The sequence below is a fragment of the Xyrauchen texanus genome, chromosome 12 (genome assembly GCF_025860055.1).
Source record: "Xyrauchen texanus isolate HMW12.3.18 chromosome 12, RBS_HiC_50CHRs, whole genome shotgun sequence".
NCBI classification, from domain to species: domain Eukaryota; kingdom Metazoa; phylum Chordata; class Actinopteri; order Cypriniformes; family Catostomidae; genus Xyrauchen; species Xyrauchen texanus.
In genome coordinates, this window is record NC_068287.1 from 3,317,120 (window position 1) to 3,332,433 (window position 15,314).

General features: G+C 40.6%; 1 pseudogene; it reads right to left on the reverse strand.

Moving 5' to 3' along the window:
• Nucleotides 1–990: 990 nt before the first annotated feature.
• The window catches only part of LOC127652970 (centrosomal protein of 112 kDa-like), a 288,819-nt pseudogene continuing 274,495 nt past the window's right edge, over nt 991–15,314 (reverse strand).

The window sequence follows — 15,314 nt, forward strand, 5'->3', positions numbered from 1 at the left end:
TTCCCCTTCGACTCCGGCGTGGGTCCTTCTGGATTCCTGGGCCGAGGAGGAGGCGTGGGAGCCTGACCACTCCTCGCTGTCCGAAGCCATGATGGAACAGCCCTTATCCTCCGCCTCGTCCTCCGAGATGGTGGCAGTGCCGGCCGGCTTCTTCGAGCGCTGTCCAAGCATGCTAGATGCCCCTTGAACGGTGACGCGGCTTCCAGTTCAGAGATGCGAAGATCTTTGCTGAAGAGATGAAAATCAGGGTTCAAGCCTACGAACTACGCTTATATGCACTCTAGCCACGCCCATTTTGGCGGGCTTTGATGCAGTAAGCGCGCGGACGCCTCTCATTGGACGCCGAGTTCAGCCAAGTTCGATCTATAGGCTGCAGCAGTTGCCGCAGAGCAACCAATGAGCTCGCTAGCTAGCCCGCTCAAGGTCTGCAGTTGCTGCACTGCGTTGACAAATGATACAAAATTAAGGATAATTTTTTGGCTTCAGTATCTCAGAAAAGATGAATCTTTCCCGTAGCGTAAGCTAGCTTACGCAATACGAGAGAACCTCTCGTAAGAGAACATCAAAATGTCCAGACAAAAACAATCTTCTCAGCACTTAGCAAAGTGCTATTTTTGACGCAAACAAAATATGACCCACCACACAGGTAACACCATCCCTACCATCACATGTTACCATCAGGAGAAACATGGATGGAACAAATACAGCCAATCTCTCGTTGAGAGATGCATTTAGAGTAAAGATTCATTTTTAAGCAGGACAATCAGCCAAAGCAGATTGTGTTTGAAATAACCCATAAACTTCTGTAAACTTTTCTATTACAAGCAAAGTCCTGTCCTGTTCAGCTCGCCACTGCGTTTTTCATTCTGGAGAAAGATTTTGCTTAATTAACTTATTTACTGAATGTAACAAGTATATGACAACAAAGCAAAGTCAGGATGTTAAAAAACAATGTAGTATTTAATAATAAGAAAGACAACTGATGCTTTTCACATGTTGTAGATGTAAAATGTAATACACTGTTTCATGAGCAAACAGATGATGCATTTAACAGAAAGAAAAACATGATGAATCACAGTACGTAAATATGGTTTGATAAACAATGTGGCACACAACATGAGTACATTAAGTGAGGATGAGCTGGTGAGGAAGTGCATGTCTGTCAGGACGGGTTTTCTTACAGGTCTTCATGAGGATACAATAATGGCCTGATATCATCCGCTACCGAGAGAGAGAGAGAGAGAGAGAGAGAGAGGATATTATATATCATATTATAATTAAACAGGGTTTTCAGATGATGATTTGATTAAATATTTCTAACAACAAAAATGGAAGTTTAAAACTAGGGACGTGACAATTTAATCATGTCTCATATCAATATATTGATTGCTTCTTTCACAATGTTGCATCAATACTTTAGATATCAATATATTGTTATTTATTTATGTGTACACTCAGATTCAGATTATGAAGCAGAAGGTTGTTGAAATAAGCACTAACTATGAAAGAGGCATTCACACCTGTGACACATCGATGTGTATTTAATTATTATTCTTTTGTCTGTATTCTGCCCATTGACTAATCCTCTTATCCTTACACCCATGTCACCCAAAATCCATCTGTGCAGTAGCATCAAACGCAAAGTATTACAAAGTAATTGTCTCATGTGGATTATTTTCACAAATTCCATCATAAAATACAATAAAAGAGCATAACAGATGTATACTATGGCCAAGGTTAGCATGCTAGCATTAGAATTAGCGCATGAACGATTTATGTAAACATAACAAATTACGCATCATCCACTGCATATATCTTTCAATTATCAGTGAGTGGTTATAGCAGCTTCTTTTACAAATCTCATGTGGATTTCATTCATAGAATGCATATTGTACACAAACAATACACTGAGTATTAATAAGTGTGTGAGCAGGTGCTTACCTCCTGATGCGGCAAGCGTCCAGTTCCTCCTGTAAGACAGAAACTCTCTTCTGGAGGAAGTTCACCTACACATAAACACACAAAGTACAGGTCTACAGATGTATGAGAGGACTCGGGTGTATAAAGTGTGATGACAGACACAGAACTCGTCAGATCAGAAAATTTCTTTTGTAGATGGTATGTTAGTCATTTAAGGAACCAGTTACACTGTGACTTTACCAGCTGCAATGTCATAACACAACAAGAGACAGAACATTTTGTTGTTCGCTTGAATTTTAGTCTTATTCGTCAAATTCCTGCTCCTCGTAATTGTATATTAATCATAAAAATTGTATTTATTTTACTTCAATGGTTATATACAGTATAAGTATAATCTATTTTGATCTTTGAATTAATCAAGTTTTTTGTAGTATGAACATATACTTTATAACTTTCAAATTCAAAACATCCTTCCAAGCCCAACAAGAGCATTTACTGAAACTGAGCTGCAAAAAAAGACTCATTCTGAACATCATGAATTAACACATTAACACAGACACTGACATATGGCTGAGTCAACTGCACCAAACTTGACAAACCTTATAAGTGGACCTCAGGGGGAAAAATGTCATGTTTAATATCACCCCTTTAACTTTGTGTCCTTTAGCCTTGTACGTTGTATTTTGGCTTGGCTATACGCATAATTTAATTTAATTTAAACCAACTGATCTCAGTTCAGAAGAATCTGTGCTGTCAGTAAGGGGTTGTATTTTTGATACACGATCGATTTATCATGAAACAGCACACTGTTAAACACAATGACCACATTCGTGGACTGTATGCTCAGTTTCAGCTATATTCACTAAACATTATCACAGTGAGAATCAATGGATGCATTCAAAAACTGGAAAATGTTGCTTTCAGAGGCTGTATACAGAGTTAAGATGAAAATAAGATGCATTTCAAATTGTTCTGAGACCAGTGCAGATGGACAGCACACTGGAGGTTAAGTAATTCACTAAATAGGGAGTAAGGGAGCATCCTATAGCTCTCAATGCAGCTATTTGCATTCAATCCAAACTTCTTATGTAAAGTTCGGTTTCAGGCTGCAGATGATGTTTGGACCACTCAACATGTTTTGCTGACATATGACAATGAAAATTAGTACATAGATTCAGAATTTATAATGTATAATTTTATTTTAACATGGTTGGCAGTGATTGGATGATGCTGAACATTACTTTGAATCAGAATTAATTATGCTGATTTCTGATGTAATGTCTGTAACATCACAAAAACATGAACAACCAACACTCCTGGACACATAATAAACAATCTGACTTTCTATAGCTTGGTATTATTTAAAATTTCACAACTTAGTCCCGCCGTCCACATATATGGACAAATATTTTTAGGGAAACTATATAGTCTAAAATATATTTTTTTTCATGTTTATTAGGGGCTGCTAGTTACAAATCAAAAAGGGGAATGGAACATGCAAACAGCAGTCACACAGGGGTCTCAGGAGGTTACAGTAAAGTAAAGAGAAGACTCAGGGGTGCAGGCCTTATGGGAAGAACAGCAAAGAAAAAGTGACTTTTGATAAAAGGAAAAAGAAAAGGTTCGAGTGGACAAAGAAACACAGACATTGGAGAACAGATAATTGGAAAAGAGTGTTATGGATCTTAACCCCATTGAGCTTTTGTGGGATCAGCTAGACTGTAAGGTGCGTGAGAAGTGCCCGACAAGACAGTCACATCTATGGCAAGTGCTACAGGAAGTGTGGGGTGAAATGTCACCTGAGTATCTGGACAAACTGACAGCTAGAATGCAAAAGCTAGATCTGCAAAGCTGTCATCTCTTTGAAGTAGTTTAAGAAGTTCAGATTTATTCATTTTTTTCCCATATTGTAATAGTAATTTACATTATTAATGTCCTGACTATACTTTGTGTTCAATTGAATGCCACTTTGGTGAATAAAAGTACCAAATTCTTTCCATAAGAGCAAAATCTGTACATTATTCCAAACTTTTGGCTGCCAGTGGTTGAGGCTCAGGGTTACTGACCAGAAGGTCGGGGGTTCAAGCCCCAGCTCCACCAAGATGCCACTGTTGGGCCCATGAGCAAGGCACTTAACTCCAGGTTGCTCCAGGGGGACTGTCCCTGTAATCGCTTTGGATAAAAGCGTCTGCCAAATGCATAAATGTAAATGAAAATGTAGTCTGGAAGTTACACAGAGTAAATGTGATTTCTTCACAACATTATTTTCAGTGGAATACGCTGGCTTTTTCAGTTTTGTATTTTAAGTCTGAAAAGAATGTACATTGTTCTACAACTGTTTTCCTGGCAACAAAGATACACAGAGCAAACCTCAAAGAAACTCTAATGTTACCATCCTTGCAAATGTACACCTCTGTCTCTGAAAAGAATGACTATGGCTAGATTCCTAAAGAGCCACTGGTTTTTTTCAAATAATGCACTGCAATGTGCAATGCTTGAAATATTCTAGTACAGCGAAGGCCATGCTGGTCACCAATTACAGCGTATAAACATATCAGATCACAGAGTTGTGTCTGCGATTCCAAAAGTCTTTAGTCAGAGCTATTGAGAGGCGTACGCCAGGGTCTTTGTACTGTGATCTCCAAATGCTGTTTGAGGGGCCCTGGACCATGCCTGACAAAAAGGCCTATTGTTTAGATTTGAAATGTTTTACAAAAATGCTGTCGCCACATTTAGAACAAGGCCGACTGTAACTAATAATGCCCCGGCTGGAGCCCTTGAAGCTTGTAGTAATGTGGTTGGTTGGTATAATTGCACATAAGGAGATGAACTGGACTGCAGACTTTAAAGGCTCGTGGCCAAATTAGATCCATGTCTATGGAAGAACTTGCAGCACCCTCCCCCCGACAGAGAAATCAAATAAACAAGAGGCACTTGAGTTCAAAGCCATGAGCTTTGACTGATCGCCATTATTAGCTGATGCTGTGATCACATGCAAATATAAAGGCACTGAAGTGACTGATCACATGAAATTTATACGAGAGGCTAATATTGGGCTGGAAACCTCAAGCGGGATATGTAGGACTAAACTGTGGTGTAAAAACATTTAGTATATCAGCACACTAGTTGAAGAGCAAAAAGCGTTTTAATGAACTTTGTGGACAGAACTAATGAGAGTGGTTTCTGAAGCTATGCCAGAAACAATTATATGCCCTTAGATTTAGAAAGGAACAGTCATTAATTCTGTAATCTTGAAACAGATACATTTTCATTTATTCTTGGAGCGCATGCTTTCTTATCAAAGCGACAGAGCAACTGAAATAGGCCTCAATCACAAAGAGGAAACTACTCTCAAAAGCACATAGTCTTTTGATGAGTCCAAGAAAAATCTTAAATGCCTATGTTTAGAACCCTAACTGTAAATTTTAAAAACCTTGTAGAACAGCAGTTCATTTCGGTAATATTTATTTTAAGTGTCCACGATAATGCATTAGTTAAGTATGAATAAGATAGTAACTAATAATTAACTGAATATAGAGTAAGGCTATCTTAGCCATAATTTACAACTTATTAAATGTCTTGTATTGTGTATAATGTCATTAATGTAAAATTTTAGAGATCATTGTAAAGGGATTAATGGAAAGGAGGAGGCGAGAACCGGCTTGATAATATAAATTATAGTTTTAATGAGAAACTTAAAACAAAGACACAAACACATATGACGGACATGTCCGCTAACGATCTCTCTCTCCCGCACAATACTCCTCAGTCGGCCTTTAAACCTCAGAGGCTTGATTAGCCTAATACGGGACCGGGTGCGTAGGATCACGACCCGGCCCCGCCCTCCGCCCTGCCACATTCCTCCCTCATTCTCTCAGGCTGGGGAGCCCCGGCCTAATGTACACCCACCCCCCTTCCCTGGGGGAGGGCGCACCCTCCGCGCTGTCTGCCGGCAGGTCATCCACATCTACCTGGACGAGGGAGGGGACAAGGGGAGGGAAACAGAAATAATTAAAATGGGGGGTACTTCCTGTAACCGTGTAGTACCCCCCAAAAAACTTAAGGAATTTAAAAGAGGATAAAGGCCAACACAGAGCGACAGTGAGAGAGAGAGAGGAGAGAGAGATGAAAAAAAAACTCTTACTCGCCAGTTCTCCGATACGCCACAGCTTGTTCCTTGGCCACTCCTCCACCCTTTATCGGACGACAGCCACACCTCTCCAGGCGGATCCGAGGCAGTCCACCAGCCCCTGGTGGACGGAACACCCCGCCGCGTTCTCGGGGAACAGAAGGGGTCTCCCCCGCCCCTGGCAGTGGCTCTCTCGCTCCAGGCGGTCGCCAGCGAGCCCCTTCCTGCTCGCGGCCGGCGGTCTTAAACCCCGCCGCGTTTCAGCGACGGTAGGCGACTCCTGCGCCCCTGGCAGCGGCCCTGACCACTCCAGGCGGTTGGCCAGGAGCCCCTTATCCCCTTGCGGTCAGCGGCCATCGTCCTCGTTCAGGCGGCTGGGCTCCTCGTCCCCCGGCAGATGGCCGCGGCTGCTCCGTTGGGGTGGACGGTAGTGGCGAGAACTCTACTACGGCGTATCCCTAATACGTAGGATCACGACCCGGCCCCGCCCTCCGCCCTGCCACAATCATATATCAAGTTTCCTAAACAATATTAAGCCAGTAATTAAGGCTAATCAATTTTGGGAGTTCAATGGGCGCGGACTCGCCGGGTAATCCCCCCGCAGACCGACCGTTCCCCAGCATGGTCTCGTCCGGTCACGAAATTAGACCCACCCGCCTCACGGCAAGTATGATATCTCTTTCGGGGCCTGCAAGCTGGATGAGGCTTTGATTGCTGAATCGGAGTGTGCCCCTGCGAACGCACCTGCCCCACCTTTGTGCACCCGGCCGCACCACACCTACGGCCTGCCGGTTGTGACAAGTCTCGAGGATGCCCCAAGAGTCCCTCCTCCTCAGTTGCTAACCTGCCTTATGACGGTTTCGCAGAGCAAGGTAAGTGCTTTGAGCTCCCCCTCAGCACAGCCGCCTCGGGTCGAAGCAACACTCCCCAACGCAATATCGCCTGCTCCACTCCGCTGCAAGGCCCCACCCCCAGGTAGGACCATTTGACTCGGCTACGCGATTCAGTTCGTGGGCTACACAAATTTTTGAATGGCAGTGCACATTATACATAATAAACAAAAGCAATGTCATTTGTGTTCCTGATTAAAACGATGCCAAATCCAAATATGATATAATGCCCAGATCTTAAAAAAGGGACGCTTTTTTGTCATGCTGGGGAACATTTTGAGTTGTGGTTTGCATTGATGCAACACGTTTTTTTCCACCATAGGTTCAACGCAGATTTAAAATGTCCACCATCTTAAATTAAAAAAGCTTTTAAATATTCGCCTTTTTTGAGTAGAGGCACGACAAGAAAGATGATTGCCTTTCCTAAAATAATTTTCATGTTGTGGATTGAACTGATTTTTCTGGCTTTCTGTAATTAATCTTTTGGGGTACAATGAAAGGATTGGAAGCCACTTCAAAGAGGAAGAGTATACATTATCTGAGCACAGCGCTCTGGTCTTTTTTTGGCCCACATTGTGCTGTAGACTAGGCCTTTGCCACTTAGCCAATTTTTTACCCGCTCTCACTGCACCCCTATTCATTTCACTTACGCTAACGCTGTTGAACTGATTCATTTCTTTTTGAGAGATAGAAAACTTCTAAAACAAATGATTAAAGAAATTCTGTCATCTCACCAATCATGTTCTCAATTTTGTTTACTCACCCTAATGTTTGGTCCAACCCTGCATCATTGTCTTTCTTCAGTGGAGAACAAAAGGAGATGTTAGCATCAGTCATCATTCAGATTCATTGTATGATAAAAAGATGCAATTAAAGTAAATGGTGACTTTGGCTTTCAGTCCCTAACATTCTGCCTAACATCTCTTGTATTCCAAAGAAGAGAAAAAAGAATATCATTTTTTTTTATTTATATAGAATAAAGGATAGAATAAAGTTGAAATATAAAATAAAGATTTATTTAAGCACTGAAAAGTGAAAACTAAATATAGGAGAATAGATGATGTACTACACTGAATAAGTTAAAACGTGAACTTAAAAATGTTACGTAAATTCTTCATTTGTACTGAATTCAAAGAGGTAAAAATTATTTCTCTAGCTCACAAGAAAATATTATTCATAATTGTTTGTTATCTTTACAATGCGTCATCATGTAAGAGAGAAAAATAGAAAACCTCATCATATTTATTTGCTAATTTGAGTACGTTTCACAGGTAAATAAAATAAGTAAAGTTGACTTAACTTTTAGAAACGTGTGTTTCCAGCATGCAAAGGGCTTGAATAATTGATGGACTGTTTTATTGATTGGTAGTTTATTTACTTATTGTTGATTATGTTGTTACTTTTAGTAACGTCTTGTTTTGTGAATTCTGAAGTTCAATTTCTTGATACTGTATTAACTGAAATGTTTAAGTTAAATTTACTCACTTTATTTAATATTATGTCATGAAGTTAGGAAGATTTTACTTAATTTATACCATTCAAATTTACTTTATAAAATTAAGTAAATCGTACTAGTCATTTTTTTAGGTTAACAATGTGAGAAATGCAAACCAAAGTAGCCGTTAGCTATTAATACTATAGTGTCTGTGTCATTCTTTCAACAGAAATAACTTCTCATCAGAATAAGATGTGGTTGTTACACCCTGTAGCTTTTGAGCAGCAGAAATAGTTAACATTGTGTAAATTGCCTTGTGAACATTTAGCTTTATCAGGGTACCCACTCTTTTCAAGGCACAATTTTCCAGGACATTTTATGTGCCAAATGTGTATTTAAGCAAGGTCATGATGTATATTGTGGTTATTAGATGGTTATATTTTTCTGAATTCTGAATTTGACAGTGTAACGTACGCAAAGATTGAAGAGACGGAAACAGGTGTCAGCTTAAGGGGTAAGCTATTGTTTATTTCTCTTTGTCAACAGTATGTAGGTTTTCCTTTTTCTTGCTCGGGTTCTCTCCCTCTGCTCTGTCACTGCTGCCCTTTTTATGCCGCTCTCCTCATGTTACTGAAATTAGACACAGGTGTTAGTCATCATTTAGCTCAGGTGTGAGCGCCCTTACCGCTTTTCTCTCCCGGACGGGCGCTTGACCACGCCCCCGCTGCCACAGACAGTTTAATTAAATTTGTGTCTTATCAAATTTATGAATCAAAACATGAATAAAATGACAATCAAATAATTTAATTTATTTTAATTTGTCGCATAAAATTGCATTATTTTGTATTCAATGAAATGCTTTTATACAAAATTATCACAACACAATACGAAACAACACTTCATATGTTGTGCTGTACAAAAGAACATCACAGATGTGAGATATTGCTCTATTATTATTATTATTATTATTATGGAATTACATTTAATTAAAGTAAACATTACATTACTATACAGTAATATACTGTTTGCCATTTCACACCTCAAAATTTTGTGCGTTTGTGTGATTTTGACAGTAGTTTCTCACCTCCAGATAAGCAGTTCGCTACATAGCCCAGTTTGATTATTAAACCTCAAAAAGCTGTGGATTCATTTTATAATATAAAGTCTGTATGTGCTGCACGCTTCTACTAAACACATAAACTGCATAAACATGTGATTTAATATATGAGCGTCCGGATTAACACATTCATTTTGAGGCACACAGCATATGCAGATTATGTATTTATTCAATTAAATTGCAGCAGATTGCAGTTTAATAGTCACACAAAATATTGCGATTTTAAAATGATTATTTGGGCATTCAAACCCATTCAAAAATATTTTCTTCCAGAATATGCAAAATTCTTTGACATTCTGAATTTTACTGCTAATGCCATTTTAAGTACTTCTATCCATGTTTTTCGAATCACAAAAATCATAGGACGCTAGAAGTAGCAGTATAAACAGACTCTGATCTATGACTACAAATTAATTTACGGGGGCTTGGGTAGCTCAGCGAGTAAAGACACTGAGTCGTGCATTTGAATCCAGGGTATGCTGAGTGAATCCAGCCAGGACTGCTAAGCAACCAAATTGGCCTGGTTGCTAGGGAGGGTACAGTCACATGGGTTAACCTTCTTGTGGTCGCGATTAAGTGGTTCTCGCTCTCAATGGGGCACGTGGTGAGTTGTGGGCGGATGCATGCCCTATGTCTCCACGGCAACACGCTCAACAAGCCACGAGATAAGATGTGCGGATTGACGGTCTCAGACACGGAGTCACTACATCACCACGAGGACTTAGAACAAATTGGGAATTGGGCATTCCAAATTGGGGAGAAAATAAAAGTAAAATACTATTATCGCTGTTACAGTAGCTAAATATTAATCATAATAATAATTGTAATTATACTAATGAAATATATACAAATGAAACATTCTGAGAGAAGACTGATAAAGGTGAGTAAATTGAACCCTACAAATATTAATAGAGACAATGCCTAGTGTCTATTATGTTACTGTATTTGGTCCAATGCCTCTTGAGATCTATCAGTAGATGCTGGACTCATAACAGCATGCTGCAATGGCCCTGGACTGCCCTCAAACCCAGAGCTTTATCTCAATGACCCTTTTCAATACACACATTCCATTCAACAGGACTAGTACACACTACAGCAGAAGCAGCCCTGTGTACTGTATCGTGAGGCCCACGGGTATTATTGAAGTGGACATGATGTGAATATTTGCCTCAGAATCAGGGGGAGTGGTGTTCAAATACAGCTAGACGGTTGCTTGAGAATATGAGTCCTAAAAGCCTATTATGTACAGCTTAATTTATGCAATAGGGTTCAGCGGGAGATGCCTCAAACAGTGTGTCAGGGAAAGGTGGCTCCTGGCAGCTTAGTGCTAACTCAACATATACATTAGGTGAAAGGACTGAGGTAAAAGTGGGCTGGATGAGGGTTTATTTACAAATGCTGCTGTTAATGCATTTGGCAAGAGTGTAGAGGAGCCCTTGACAGTTGAACGCTATACTCAGGCAAAGTGTTAATGATTAGAAGACGTTGTAAAAGCATTTTTTTCTTTTAAAATGGCACCTCTTTGCGAAGACCACAGATTTATACATATTTTTAAAGGGGTCATAAAATGAAGAATCAAAATGTAATTGGTACATATAAGAGCTAACTGTACTATAAAAACATACTGTCAATTTCAGAACTCAAAACATCTGTTAGACAATCATAACAGTGGGTGTTTACGTTGAGGTTTTAAAGAGGCACTTAGGTCAAAACTGAACGTTTCAGACAAAGGGCCAGAGACAGGGTGGAAAATGATCATATATATTACTAAATTGTGACTGTTTTGGTGCATTTAAAAAAAAATAATAACATTACCATTGGACCTCAGGGAAGATAATACAATTATTAAAAATAGCACTTCATGACCCCTTTTAACTGAACTGTTAAATATGCAGAAAACTCCTACTTAAAATAAAACATATACAAGGGTTTCTGTAAAGATCATGAGTTGGACATCCACCACGCATTGAACACTGACTGTACCATCAACAACACAAAGATACTTATCATTATTAGCTATAGGAAACATCTTGTTACAGATTCTACACAGCCCTTCTTTGTTTCAATGAGTGAAGATGATCATCTTTCATTATATGGAAAAGAACAGCTTGGACATTCTGTGAATCATCTCCTTTTGTGTTCAACACAAGACAGACGGGTTTGAAACACTTTACATTTTCTTCTATTCACTAATGAAAAGAAGCTTCTAGATTTCAGAGCTGAACAATATGACTAGGGGACAATTGACTGTCTTCTTTGTTGTTTCTTATTATAAACTGTTCTCTTTTTTGAAGACTGAGCAGCAGTCTCTTTCCGCACCATCCTCACTTAAAATGACACTATTTCATCTATATATAGTCTTTAGATTGCGGTTGCGTTTGACTTTGTGCAGTGCGGGATGTGTTACACGTCAGGGTGTTTGACGGCTGCCAGCTAAAAGCAACAAGAGCTCAGCACTTTGGATGTTCAAATGAAGTTTGTCAGAACGACACAAGCTTGATGTATGCTAATGAAAGTGAGGAGAGGGCAAGAGTGCACAAGCGTTTGTCAAAAAAACATGGTAAAGTAACAAAAACATTGTCAGATTCACAAGGGTTCATCAAAAACTGGCTCACTCACAAAGTTTTGAATTTGAAAACTGTCGGCTCTGAAGTCAAGAGCACTAGTCTGAATAGCACAAAAACTGAACAAGAATGTTTTTCAAGAGGTTGGGAGTGATGTGAACAGAAATTAGAGGCTGTAGGAGGCTTTTTATGAAGGTATGAGGCAGAAGTATGATTTATAAAGTACCATTCGAGTGGAGTTGCACTCCAGTCACAGTAGCACCGGTGCGGTAATGGGAAGCTAATGGAAAATGACGACACTTATTCACTGGTGTGCCGCCTCTGGAGTGGAGCAGATCTCAGTTTTGGCATAATTTCTGAGGAAATGCCAAGTCACATCTATTAACGCTCTCTGTGGCAAAATAATAATACTGGCTATACTGGTACAGTGAATTTTTGTTTGAAGTCATCATGGAATGACATTCACAAGCCATTTTACTTCCGTGATCTAATTTATGTGTGTAATGTGAGTATGATTAAATTTTTTCCATCTGGAATTAAATAAATCGTGAAAAGAAGGCGTTACATACAGTAGCTTAATGGACCCAGGTGGTTGAAGGGGAGGAGTTGAAAACTAAATGTCCCAATTAACTTTAAGTGAAATGGAAGAAATAATGGGTGTAATGTCCTTTCAAACTAAATTTGGCCAAAAAGAAGGTGTTTTTGTGTTCATTGCAGTGGTTCAAAACACCAAAATGCCAGTGCAAACTTTCAGGAAAGCTTCATAACGGCTGTTAAACACCATTGGAGCATACCATCGGTGCTCCACCTATTTTGACACCAACAGAGGAAAGCTCTGGTTGATTTTTTCAATTAGTCGAGGTCAGTCAACATATCTGTGTGGAACGGTTTCAGTAGCATTTCCACTTGAGCACGGTATCATTACAAAATGTTAATGGCTCGGATTTCTCACCCCGTTTAGCTAGCAGCACTCAACCGTGTTGTTGGAATGGTTTTAGGGTGACTCACGATTATCAATTTGCCAATGCCAAGGTAACTCTTCTAGGTAGTTGACAAAATTTGCTAAGGTGAAGCTAATCCAATTTCAGTCATGCTAACTCTATGAAAGATTTAGCATGTGAATATGGCAATGACATATTGATAGGATATAGGTCTACATCTAGAAGATTATTTAACTAGTGACTTAAACTAGCTATGTGTGGATTTATTTAATCTAATAGCTAAAGGTAACGTTGTGTGCCAGCCAGATTTGGCTAAGGCTTACCTTATTAAGATGCTCTCCTATGTGTCATGGCCAAAGTAGACCTTACCTTACAAGGAACCTGTTAGACCTTACCTGTTAGAAGGAACCACCCAACAAACCACCTCAGCAAATTGCGTTTTCAGAGAAAAATGTCACAGAGAAACCAGCTTAACTGCTAAATTGAGCCATTTAAATAAAACACAAGGAGAGAGATGCAAGATGATTGGCTACCCGATAACAAGTCAGAGAACCAATCAGCTTACACCATGCGAGACGATTGGCTTAAAATGTCACATGAGAGCGGATAACAAGTCAAAGAATCAGCTTGCGCCACATAGTCAAGTCAAGTGGTTTTTATTGTCGTGTGGTTTTCAGTTAGTACAGTACATAGCGAAACGAGACAACGTTCCTCCAGGACCATGGTGCTACATAAAACAACATAGTGCAAATACAGAACCACATGAGACTACAAAACTAAATAACATACCTATATAAAGTGCATGTGCAAACGTGTGCAAAAAGTACGGGACAGAACAATAAATTACCAACAATGAACAGGACAATAGACACAGTGAGAAACAGTGCAGCGCCGACCAGTACACAGAAGTGCAAAAAGATGACAGTTTCTAAAAATGCCAAATGTAAACATAAGATACTATGCGATAGTGTCTACGCACATAGCAGTTGTTGAGGTAACAGCCAGTTATAAAGTGAAAATAATTCAAGTGCATCTCAGGACACGTGTGGGTGTGTGTCAGTCCAGTCTCTAAGTATTGAGGAGTCTGATGACTTGGGGAAAGAAGCTGTTACACAGACTGGCCGTGAGGACCCGAATTCTTCAGTACCTCTTGCTAGAAGGCAGGAGGGTGAAGAGTTTGTGTGAGGGGTGTGTGGGTTCATTCACAATGCTGGTTGCTTTGCGGATGCAGTGTTTTTTGTAAATGTCTTTGATGGAGGGAAGAGAGACCCCGATGATCTTCTCAGCTGTCCTCACTATCCTCTGCTCTCAATAGTCCCTCTATACCATGTAGTGAGGATGGGGGGTGGGAGATGTGCTTTCCTCAGCCTTCAAAGAAAGTAGAGATGCTGCTGGGCTTTCTTGGTGATAGAGCTGGTGTTGAGAGACCAGGTGAGGTTCTCCGCCAGGTGAACACCAAGGAATTTGGTGCTCTTGACGATCTCCACAGAGGAGCCGTCGATGTTCAGTGGAGAGCGGTCACTCTGTGCTCTCCTAAAGTCAACAATCATCTCTTTTGTTTTGTCGACATTCAGAGACAGGTTGCTGGCTACACACCAGTCCGTTAGCCACTGCACCTCCTCTCTGTATGCTGACTCGTCGTTCTTGCTGATGAGACCCACCACAGTCGTGTCATCGGCGAACTTGATGATGTGGTTCGAGCTGTGCATTGCTGCACAGTTGTGAGTCAGCAGAGTGAACAGCAGTGGACTGAGCACACAGCCTTGGGGGGCCCCAGTGCTCAGTGTGGTGGTGGTGGAGATGCTGTTCCCGATCCGGACTGACTGAGGTTTCCCAGTCAGGAAGTCCAGGATCCAGTAGAGGAGGGAGGTGTCCAGGCCCAGTAGGTTCAGCTTTACAATCAGGTGCTGGGGAATGATTGTGTTGAATGCAGAGCTGAAGTCTATGAACAGCATGCGAACGTATGAGTCCTTTTTATCTAGGTGGGTGAAGGCCAGATGAAAGGTGGTGGCGATGGCGTCGTCTGTTGAACGGTTGGGACGATATGCAAACTGCAGTGGGTCTAGTGAGGGGGAAAGCTGGGTCTTAATGTGCCTCATGACGAGCCTCTCGAAGCACTTCATGATGATGGGTGTGAGTGCTTTAAACAGTCATGAAGAGCAGAGATGGCTCTTGCTGGCCAGGTATTCACCTGTTCTGGAGCGGTTTTGTGCATCTGACAAGCGGTCTGTATGCTGGAATTAGCATAACAGAGATGTGGTCTGAGTAGCCGAGGTGGGGGTGGGGCTCCGCCCGTTATGTGCCTGAGATGTTTGTGT